The sequence below is a fragment of the Dasypus novemcinctus genome, chromosome 5 (assembly GCF_030445035.2).
Source record: "Dasypus novemcinctus isolate mDasNov1 chromosome 5, mDasNov1.1.hap2, whole genome shotgun sequence".
NCBI classification, from domain to species: domain Eukaryota; kingdom Metazoa; phylum Chordata; class Mammalia; order Cingulata; family Dasypodidae; genus Dasypus; species Dasypus novemcinctus.
Genome location: NC_080677.1, coordinates 47,210,037 through 47,221,039, shown reverse-complemented (window position 1 = coordinate 47,221,039; position 11,003 = coordinate 47,210,037). Strand labels below are relative to the sequence as shown.

General features: G+C 36.2%; 1 pseudogene; it reads right to left on the bottom strand.

Moving 5' to 3' along the window:
- Positions 1 to 1,806: 1,806 nt before the first annotated feature.
- LOC101422752 (coiled-coil-helix-coiled-coil-helix domain-containing protein 2 pseudogene) lies at positions 1,807 to 2,355 on the bottom strand (annotated as a pseudogene).
- Positions 2,356 to 11,003: the final 8,648 nt, after the last annotated feature.

The following is an 11,003-nucleotide window of genomic DNA, read 5'->3' as shown; positions in this document are numbered from 1 at the left end:
ATAAAATAAATCTTTAAAAAAAAAAAAAAAAAGAAATAATTAAAATTAATGACAGCCTGTGGCAAGGTTTCAGCCATAAGCCGAGGAACCTTGCACTCCTCCTCCTTCAGTTCAACACCCCATCCTACCCTGTCTGCCTTCGTGCTCCTCTTTATCCCCAGATTGGCTGCCTGACCTGATGCTCTTGATTGGGCCCCAGTTCCTGGTCATTTGCCTTGTGTTGTTCTCCAACCTCCTAAGACTCCTTTAGCCATGCTCCATGTGCTACCTCATTTTCCCATGACTACTGTCCAGTTCTTCCCCTCACATTTTCTCAGCCATTAGATAAATCTGGAAAAGACGTTTTGGAGACAGAGAAGAGTGAAGCATGATATAATGACAAGCCCTTGGAAGAATTATTTTAGGACAGGTAAATTTTTGCCCTATATGAAGCCAACCTCTCTCTTTTCCAGTAAGTAAAGTCACCTATACTTAGAGTTAAATAAGAATTTATTGCTCAAGAATACTTTTCTGACAAATCCAATACAGGGGTTTTTAACAAAATTGCTGAGAAACGTTTGCTTTCATTTAAATCAGTCTTTAGAAAGGAGGGCATATTAAGGCTCACGTAAGCACAATACCTCTCACTGTTTCTGATTGAGAATTCATGACATAATACCTGCACTCCTTCCTATTCCCAGGATGCTTTTTGATTTCAGGTGACTTTGTGATAATAGTTTTCTCCAAGAATCACTACGTCTAGCAATTATATTAGTGATTATGACTCAGGGGATAGAGTTTTTGAAAGTAGACACAAGACACTACTATTGCAGCTTGTGGCTCAAGATGTTCCAGGTAATAGTGGTATTTCTAGGGATATGCTCACCAGTTAATAACAGACTTTATCAAATTATGGAATTGGGAAGGAGCAGACAAATCCAGCTTTCTTGTACTTCAGATGAGAAAATCCCTAAGGCTTGATCAAATTACCTAGCAAAGCAGGCTAGAACCTAGCCCTCCTTGCTTATAGCCCAGGCACTAGTAAAAGTATGGTAGAATTCTGGTCCCACCCCTTTTTCATGAACCTTTAGTGCTGTGAATGCCCAGACATTGCCTTGGAAAACCCTTCTCCTCCCTCTGGGCTAAGGAGAAGATGCCTGGTGATTGGGAGGGCTCTACAAATTCTATAGCAAAAGAGAATCCTCATGGTTTTTCTCCAGGCATATTTGGGGAACTGAAGTAACTGCACATGAGAAGAGGATCCTTAGTTCACAAGAATTTAGATTTTATAGATTTCATTTTTCAGGATTAAGAAATGTAAGACAAAACCTGGACTGTAAACGATTTTCCAGGAGTACAATTTTTCAAAATAATCAAAGGCTAATTCTAGTCTCATTTCAAATCTAGTATCTCTCTAAGAAATTTGGGAATACTGTCATTAGTGGAAATATATTGTTAAACTCAAGTAGCAATCTTAACACTTTAATTTGGAAAAACATCATTTATTGGCCTCTAAAAATTAAAAAAAAATGTGTATATGTGAATCTCATTAGCATGGAATTATTGTCTTATAATTGTAAGCTTTTATTGTTTCTTCTGTATCTTTTATTTTTTAAAAGAAAATCACTTTATTCTAATTACTTCACAGATAATAACATCACAACAACTGGTTTAAGGAGGCCACACAAACATCTGTCCAGTCCCCAAATCTACACCATCTCAGTCGACTTCTACACAAAAGAACAACTTCTTCCATTGTGATTCTGAAGCAAGGAAGTTATTACTGATAGAGAAAAAGAGGTTTAACTAGTAGTATTATACTTATACTTTCACTATCAATTATAATTTTATGCTAAATTAGCTTGGTCATAAAAGCGTATTTTCCATTTCTTCATTTTCAACTTCTTGATTAGGCTAAACCATTTGCGAATCTGCACTGCTTCAGCACGTTGCTGAAACCCTTCCATAGCTTAAGGTCACCCTGGTTCTGAGCACACTCCAAAAACTCTTTCATCTCAGAGTGGCAAGGGCCAAAGTGCTGCTGCTGCTGGTATGCGGGCTGGGCTCCCTGAGGATCCTGGTAAATGATGTCAGGCCTTGAGGGCTCAGCATTCCTCCCTCCACTGAAGCCCCAGTGATGGCATGGCCCAGTGTGTGCCCAGCAGCAGAGCCCACAGCCACGCCAGCTGCAGTGGTTGTCATCTGGGCCATCAGACCCGGCTGCTGAGGCATGGCAGCAGGCGAGCCAAGTGCAGATGGATGGTCTGCTGCTGGCAGCTGAGCTGCTGGTGCTGGTCTGGGGGCAGCTCTCATCTGAGGCTTCGGGCTGGCCACAGGGGCCATGTGTGAAGTACACCTCTGGCTTCCACGTGGCATCACAACTACATGGTGGCTTAACTAAAAGAAGGGGGGAAGGCTGAGGAGCCTCCTTTGTATCTTCAGATGCAATCTTAGGTTTATTTGTACCTTCTCTCTATTAATCCTGACAGATCTGCCAATTTATTCTTATTTTGAAGATATCAATTTATTTTGCTTAAGCTTTCTACATATCTTTATGTTTTAATAACGTCTATTCTAAAATCTTATTTCTGCCTGCTCTGTTCTCTGTGTTTTATAAGACAACATTTTCCCACTCTTTTAGTCTGTTGTCTATCTTTCCTAGTATTGGCTTTCTCTGAATGATTAAATTTGTGTTCAGGTAGTTATCTAATTTCTTGAGTTCCAGCACTAATTGTAGAGCAGGTACAATTTCCAGATAGAGGTTGGAGGATATGAAAACCCTCAATACAGGCATTTTGTTTTGTTTTACAATACCACTGTGGCACCATTTATTTAGATGCCTTTGTATGTTGCTTCCTTGCTGTGAGCTATACATTAAAGCTACAAAATGGAAGGCACCAATTGTTAGTGATGGGGGGGATGGGGGAAGAGAAAATAGTACTTTGTGAGAACTACAGATGTATTTTTTTCTTTTATCCTATCTATATCCCCAGGCAGGTGGGGGTCTGTTACATAAGGGATTACCAAAGTCATTTAGAACTAAGCCGACATAAGGTTGCTAATAAATCAGTGCAATGCCAATTAGGGGGAAAAAGCATTTTAATTTAGAGAGTAATAACAGGTATTGGTTCAATTATGTTTCAGATAGTGCTGTATGAATGTAAATTGGTAAAGTCCTTTAGGGGGAATTTATGTAGTTTAGTGATATGTGTCAATTCTTAAAAGTGAATAGGCCAGGCAATTAAATAAATGCTCAAAATATATGAAAATGCTTATCAAAAAGTTAATAAATTAATAAAATCTAGTAGCCTAAAACTTGAAAAATATAGGATGATTAAATCAGCTTCCCAAATATATATCTTGGAAATTGACTTATTTAGAACATTAATAGGATTTTATGACATAGAAAGTCCAACGGTTAATTATGTATAGTATTCTACTTTTCCATAAAGTATTCCACTTTTGAAAATTCACACTGCAGAATTAGCACACACACTCTGAGAAGCACTGAAATTAAGATTAGCTATTAATTTTTTTTAAAGATATGGAGCTTTCCTTTTTTTAAGATTTATTTTATTTATTTCTCCCCCCTCCCTCCAATATCAGCTCTCTGTGTCCATTTGCTATGTGTTCTTTTGTGTCTGCTTTTATTCTCATTAGGCGGCTCTGGGAACCAATCCTGTGACCCTCCGGAGTGGGAGAGAGGTGATCATTCTCTTGTGCCACCTCAGTTCCCTGTTCTGCTATGTCTCTTATTGTTTCTCCTCTGTGTCTCTTTTTTATTTTGGTATCATCTTGCTGCATCAGCTCTCTGCACTGGCTGACACACCTGCACAGGGCGGCAGTCCTGCGCGGGGTGACACTCCACGCAGGCCAGCACTCTGTGTGGGCCAGCTTGCCTTCACCAGGAGGCCCTGGGTATCGAACTCTGGATCTCTTGTATGGTAGATGGGAGCTCAATTGCTTAAGCTACATCCACATCCCTAAATTAACTTTTAAAACTTTTCCCTTTGATCAATATCACTGGCCTCTCCCTCTATGTTTTGTCACACTTTGGGAGATTTCTGAAAATCGGTTGAAAAACAGTGCTAAATAATTTGTGTTAGATCCATACAATGAAAGACTAATCACTAATTAAAGATTTTCATGAAGCACATTTATTAACATAGACAGTCTTAATACTACACATAATCATTTAAATTTTTTTTTAAATTTTTAAAAGATACTTTGATTACATAAATGTTGCACAAAAAATATAGGGATTCCCATATTCCCAACTCCCCATACCTCCCACATTTTCCCACATAAACAACATCCTTCATTAGTGTGGTTACATTCATTGCAATGATAAATGCATTTTGGGGCATTGCCACTGAGCATGGATTATAGTTTACATTGTAGTTTACACTCTCTCCCACACAATTCTGTAGGTTATGGGAAGATACATAAGGGTCTATATCTGCCATTGTAATGTCATTCAGTATGATTCCTAAGTCCTGAAATTAACCCCATATTATACTTGTTTTTCCCTCTCCTTGCCCTCAGAGCCTCCAGCAGCCACTGCTTCCACATCAACATTGTAATTTCTTCCATTGCTAGAATCAAATAAGTCTATAGTAGAATACCAGTAAGTCCACTCTAGTCCATAGTTCATTCCCCAGTCCTGAGGATTATGGGATGGTGATGTCTGCCCCACCTCTAATTGAGAGGGGGCTTTGTTCCCATACAGCTGATGGATGGGCCTCTCTTGCTTGCAATTACAGGCTCTCACTTCCTTGGCGGAGTGGTTGTCCATCCTCACCTCCTTGTTAGTTTTCCTGGGTGAGTCCAATGAACTGAAGAGTAGGTCTTGCAACTCCTCTGAAGCTCAGGGCCTAGCTAGCAGATGGACAGCCCAAAGATTTAAGTCTCTTAGACATACACCTACCAACTCGAATACCAACTATAGGTTCAAATAGAAGGGAAAGAAGAAGCATGTGTACAGAAATCACAACTGAGTCCAACTCTGTCACACTTGGGAGCACAAACTGCAAAGTAGGGCCTACTGGCAAGGCACCAGACTCCAGAGCTATCTTCTATGACTGTAGGACCTGGGGGTCTCCAGAGACCTCAGGAGACCCTTATTTGGGGTGGTATCTACTTTGGCAGTCTATGGGATCCTGCTGAGATGTGCATAAGTGTTCCCTCTGGGATGACCTCCTGACTCACTTTAAAGTCTCTTAGCCATATAAACTCATTTCTCTTTACCTTTTCCACCTTTTATTTGAGGTCTTCTTCCAGTTGCATTACTAGTTGGTGCTTGGCAATAATCCTTGGTGCCAGGTAGGCTCATTCCTGGGAGTCATGTCCCACACTGGGGTTAAGTTAATGCATTTATATGTTGAGTTTGGCTTAGAGAGAGGTTACATTTGAGCAACAAGGAGGCTCTCAGGAGATAACTCTTAGGTACCCTATAGAACTAGGCTAAGTTTCCATTTCAAGAGCAAAGGCTCATAAGCATATTCATCAATATCAAGGGCTCATCATGGACCAACCTCCTTCACTAGTCACTGCCCCTGTACTTGGGGGATTATTGCTGTTCCATTAGAGAATGTGGCAGAGCTCTCCAGGATAGGAATTCAATTTTCTTTTGGTTATTGTGTGAATCGCCACCCAATGTGACAATGCCCAGTGAACATTTGAACATATTTATATACCTTATATGTACGTCCAGGTAAACTTCCTCCCATGTATCTCCCAACACTGACACCCTACACCAATGATTCTCCCCTGCCCCGGTTATAATACTTCCGTGATCCAAAGCTTTTTCAAAAATGAATTCAAGACAATAGTCAAAAACAATAGGAAAATGCAATAATAATGATAGGTTTAATCAATTAAAGTAGATATATGTAGGGAAACGGACTTTGGCCCAGTGGTTAGGGCGTCCGTCTACCATATGGGAGGTCCGCGGTTCAAACCCCAGGCCTCCTTGACCCGTGTGGAGCTGGCCATGCGCAGTGCTGATGCGCGCAAGGAGTGCCGTGCCACGCAAGGGTGTCCCCCGCGTAGGGGAGCCCCACGCGCAAGGAGTGCGCCCGTGAGGAAAGCCGCCCAGCGTGAAAAGAAAGAGCAGCCTGCCGAGGAATGGCGCCGCCCACACTTCCCGTGCAGCTGACGACAACAGAAGCGGACAAAGAAACAAGACGCAGCAAATAGACACCAAGAACAGACAACCAGGGGAGGGGGGGAAATTAAATAAATAAATAAATCTTAAAAAAATAAAAAATAAATAAAGTAGATATATGTAATGTATACTATATATGCATTATTATATAACATATAGTAAGTAAAATAAAAGTATATATGGAATGATAGCATTTTATAAAATATCTTCTCTTGATAAATTAATAAGAACATTCTGGAAGGATAGATATTAAAAGGTTAATGTTATAGAGAATTATGAGTGACTTTGTTTTTATATTCATTAGTTTATGATTTTTTTTTTTTTGCATTGGGGAGATATTAGTTTATGGATAGTACAAAATATTTCCATTAAAAAAACTGTGGAAGTTTTGGGAGTAATTTTCTTCAGGAACCTGAAGTTTCATTAATAAAGAAAATTCTAAAATATTTTGAGTGACCACATCATTACTGGAGTAGTAAGTGTGCCGAATTTTAAGGGGTATATCCTGACCTTAAGGTAGAAAATATGAATTTATATGTAAAATTCTGTTTCATTTTTTAACATCCTAACAAGTGCTATATTGGCTTTTTTGCCCTAACCATATTTGAATTATTAATTAATCCCCCACATTCAAAATTAATGGTAAATAGAAATGTTCAGTATGTAAGGTATTAGTATTTGTTTACTTTGGCTCTGTTTACCTTAGCAAAACTGAAGTTTACTTCAGTATTAGTTTACTTTGGCTCTGGATAAGAAGAAAAATCTCCATCTAAATAAGTTAGATCATTTCATTTAAGTAATTAAAATTCCATCATAAGTATCAATTCTTCACTTAGTTTTTGATGCCTATGAATGATTCTGATTTTGTTTAAGTGCACAGCCAATACTTCTGAATACAACAAAGTATTTTGCAGGCTTTCTCACAGCTTTACACTTTGATCCTATCTTTCTGTTTTCATGGCCAAATCCTTCTCTTCCTTTCATATTCCACAAAACATATTCCATATAGGATTCCTTTGAAGTCAAAAGCAAAATAAAAATTTGAATAACTTGATTTTTCCACATCTGAGTTTTGTTTTTAGGATTTTCTTTTCTCTTTCCAGATGAATTTTGCAAGGCACCAGAATGTCTCAAGGCTCATATAGATACGTACCCTAGCAAAGGCATATAGCACAATAACTTAATTGTGATTTTTAGTGATTTTTTTTTTTGTGGTAGAAAAATGAGGAGAGATATGCTCTCTCTATATTTATTTACATATATGCATTTATATGATATAGGTATGTATATATAGGTATGTGTATATATGCTTATATGTATATACAAAACATATGTGAATAGCTTCTTGAAAATTAACAGAAAAAACTATCTGTAATATCACAAATGTGTTTGCTACAGGAGACCTATTGATCAAGATAGACCAAGACCAGACCAGAGCTATGCATTCTTTAAAATTTCCTTTCCTGCTAAAAATGGAAACACTTCTTTTTTCTTAACAAGGGGGACAGGGACATTATACTTTTACTATTGTTGATCATCATTTTGTCTTTATTCTTAGGTAATTTCAGCTTAATCTAGAGGAAGTCAACAAATACATTTTACCAACTATTTTATTTATGTGGTGAATTTCCAATAATTACTAGTTAGTTTGAGGACTCCTTAATTTCAATAAGACATACTTTGAGAAATTAATATATACAACAAGTAAAGATAAATTAGATATAATGAAGTAAATTGGAATCCAGCCCATTCTTTACTAATTGTTCTTTCTTTTCATATTTTCCCCCTCTTTATTATTATAAAAATGCTTTCTCAGAATATTTTGGTTCTTGAAATTTCCTTACATCTGGTCTAGCTGCAAACTGTGTTTTGTAATTGATACTGCCATTTCTTGTAAGTTTTCTGTAATGATGTAGATAATTTAAACAGGCAAACATTCATTCATCAAATATCAAGGATTCTGACAAATTGTATTAAAAACAGCTAGGATTTTATCCAACCCCCAAATGGTTGTTGGTTGCTTCCTCTCCGCTAATAGAGTGTTCTAATAAATATATTAATGTAAAATGTTCAATATTTGATATTTAAAAATTTTCCCCAAGTATAAGGTAGATTTTTTAGGAGATAAATTTTAATTTTCTGGAAATGTCTTAGGTCCTGTTTGAGTAAATTTGAACCATTTGTGATATTTATGCTTTTGCTTTTTGTTTTTTACCCTTGTGAAGAGTATGAAGTTTTTACTATGAGCATATTTTATTGTTATTAAAAAATATATTTAAAGTGATTCTGATGTGGTACTGGAATATACCTTGGCTTCTTAGAGTTGGTCCTTTCCAAAGAAAGAGAAAATATATGTGCTTACACTATATTGCCCTACAGGAATTTAGGCATAATTAGATTTTAATTTTATAGTTACCATTTGGGGCATGTTAACAAAAATTTCATTGTAAACAGGGGTATGTTCCTCATGAATACATATGGGGGTTTTCTGTAAAATGACTTCTATCCCATTCTCACTAAGATGTCACTGATATTATTGTTTAATTCTTATAACTGTTCTGGTACTCTGCCCCAGGAATAATTATAATTACTTCACAATTAGATAATTTAATATCCTATACTAGAGGCTAGCTTCTAAAGTCAATAGGTCTTGGGAAGAGCTAACTGTGGCTTTCTAGAAAACTAACACTTAAACCCTAAGGATTATTTATATGTGTGCTTCAAAATAGCTTTCTCCTAAAATCATAGACTGGGTTTTTACCTAAATATAATATATAGGACATTTTTAATGGTATCTGAAGTATCTGTTAAATGTCTCTAGACTGATTAATTTAATGAATAAAAAAGAAAATATAAAATAAAAAGCAATGGAGACTTTAAAAAATATACCTAGTTCAAAAAATCCTTTCAATATACAAGGAATAATACCAAGGGGATTTGCTATTCAATTAGATTTTTAAAAATATACATGAATTTTAAATTACTATATCCAAGCTATTCCCAACGTTTAATCTCAAAATCTAGGCAATCCTCAGTGTTGGATCTAGGTGTACAGTTGTTAGTAAAATCACAAGGCAGTAGACTGACATCATCCATGAAGGGCACTTTCAGTTTAACTCTGCTTTGCCCCTAGTATATGAAAAGATTTCAAAGTGTCACCTGCAGGTATCATGGCAGAATGTGATCATCTTACAGCCTGCATTGTTTCCCTCCCTTGGTATGTCTGTGGCGACATGGTCACAGGAATATCATGGTGTACATGGATATGGAGGCTTTTTGTTTTTAAGTTACATCTTTGGAGAAAGAAAATGCTATATATGCCTCTAAATTTGTCTTTGGCATATTGTCAGAGTATGAAATACAATGACACACTGTTTTGTGACTCAAGGCAGTCTATTCAAAATTTTAAGAAAAGATTAGCATCTCTCAGTGGATGTGACCAGCTCTGTGCAAGGGTTTTTATACTATCTTTTTACTGATGTTGTATTTCAGAAGTATTTCCATATATGAAGTCTTTTCATATATATTTCCTCACTTAGAAAAGATATGAATAGGACACATTTTAAAATATAGCAGAAATGCAAAGCCTTATTTCATAGATATATGAAAAAGTAGTGAAAATTTCACATTTATTTTGGTACTGATATTAAAAATACTGTTATTCATATCCATGATCATTATCTCTTTACATGGACTTTATATGTGAATAGCGTCTAAAAATACTTGGGGCAAAGCAGAGTTAAATTGAAAATAGTAATCTAATTAATGAAGACAAAAATCTTATAATGATACTTAAAATGACCCTTTTCTGCAGAAAATTGAATTAATGTTGTCCTCATTGCAGATAAAGTTCGTTTCTGAGTTCATTCTCTTTCCTGCTCCCTTCCCAAGTCAGCTATTATCTTAAACTTATTTCTTTCCAGACCTTTTTAGCTCCTATTCAGAGCTCATATTTGAAGTCCCCAAAGTCCTCAAGAAGTGGTCAGCTTGTAGTAATTTTTACTCAAGTTGTTGCCTGTATTTAGATGCTACCTGGAGATTATTGTTCATCAAATAATAAAAATATTTTTTATTATGCTCGGCCTGTGCCACTAAAAACTACTATCTTCAGAAGAAATAAATGCCTGAAAATTTTGGTCACAACAATTTCTTTCTTGCTTATACAAAAGAATAGGAGGTACCTGTTGCACTGTAGACTTAATAATGTAGACTTAATTTTTAGTGTAAAACCTATATACACTTTTTTTTTTTAATGACTTTTCAGGTCATTATACAAAAAAAAGGTATTAAAAATTACACAGAGATTCTTTTCCTCATTGTTATTTCCTTCTGTACTAGGTAATAATTAAGTATAGTTTTTATAAAGTAATTCAGGAAAGAGACTTTAAAGTCATACCTTTTCTCAGAACACGCACCCATGCTTTCCAATAATGAATATCTAGGAACAAAATTAAGTACTTTTGTTATGAACAAACTATTAGTGAGGGATTTCCCATTAATAAATTATATTTCTTCTCTTCCAGTATCCTATTTTCCATATCTTCAAATAAAAGATATCATTAGGTTCTACCAGTAGGATCAAGAACCCTTGATCGCCATCTCTAAATGATGGAGAGAGGGAGAATAGAGAAACCAAATTATCCAAATGTTTTTGGAAAGCAGAATACAAATATTTGGTGAGTATGTATATATATACACACAGGCACACATGAGGTATTTAACAATAGGTAAATACCAATGAAATATGGCCTTATTCCATAGGGTACAATGTTTTAGCACCATTGTTCATATTCAAAATGGCATATTGGCTAATCCATATAGTAACTTAAAGTAAACTCTGGTTGCTTAGCCATAATCT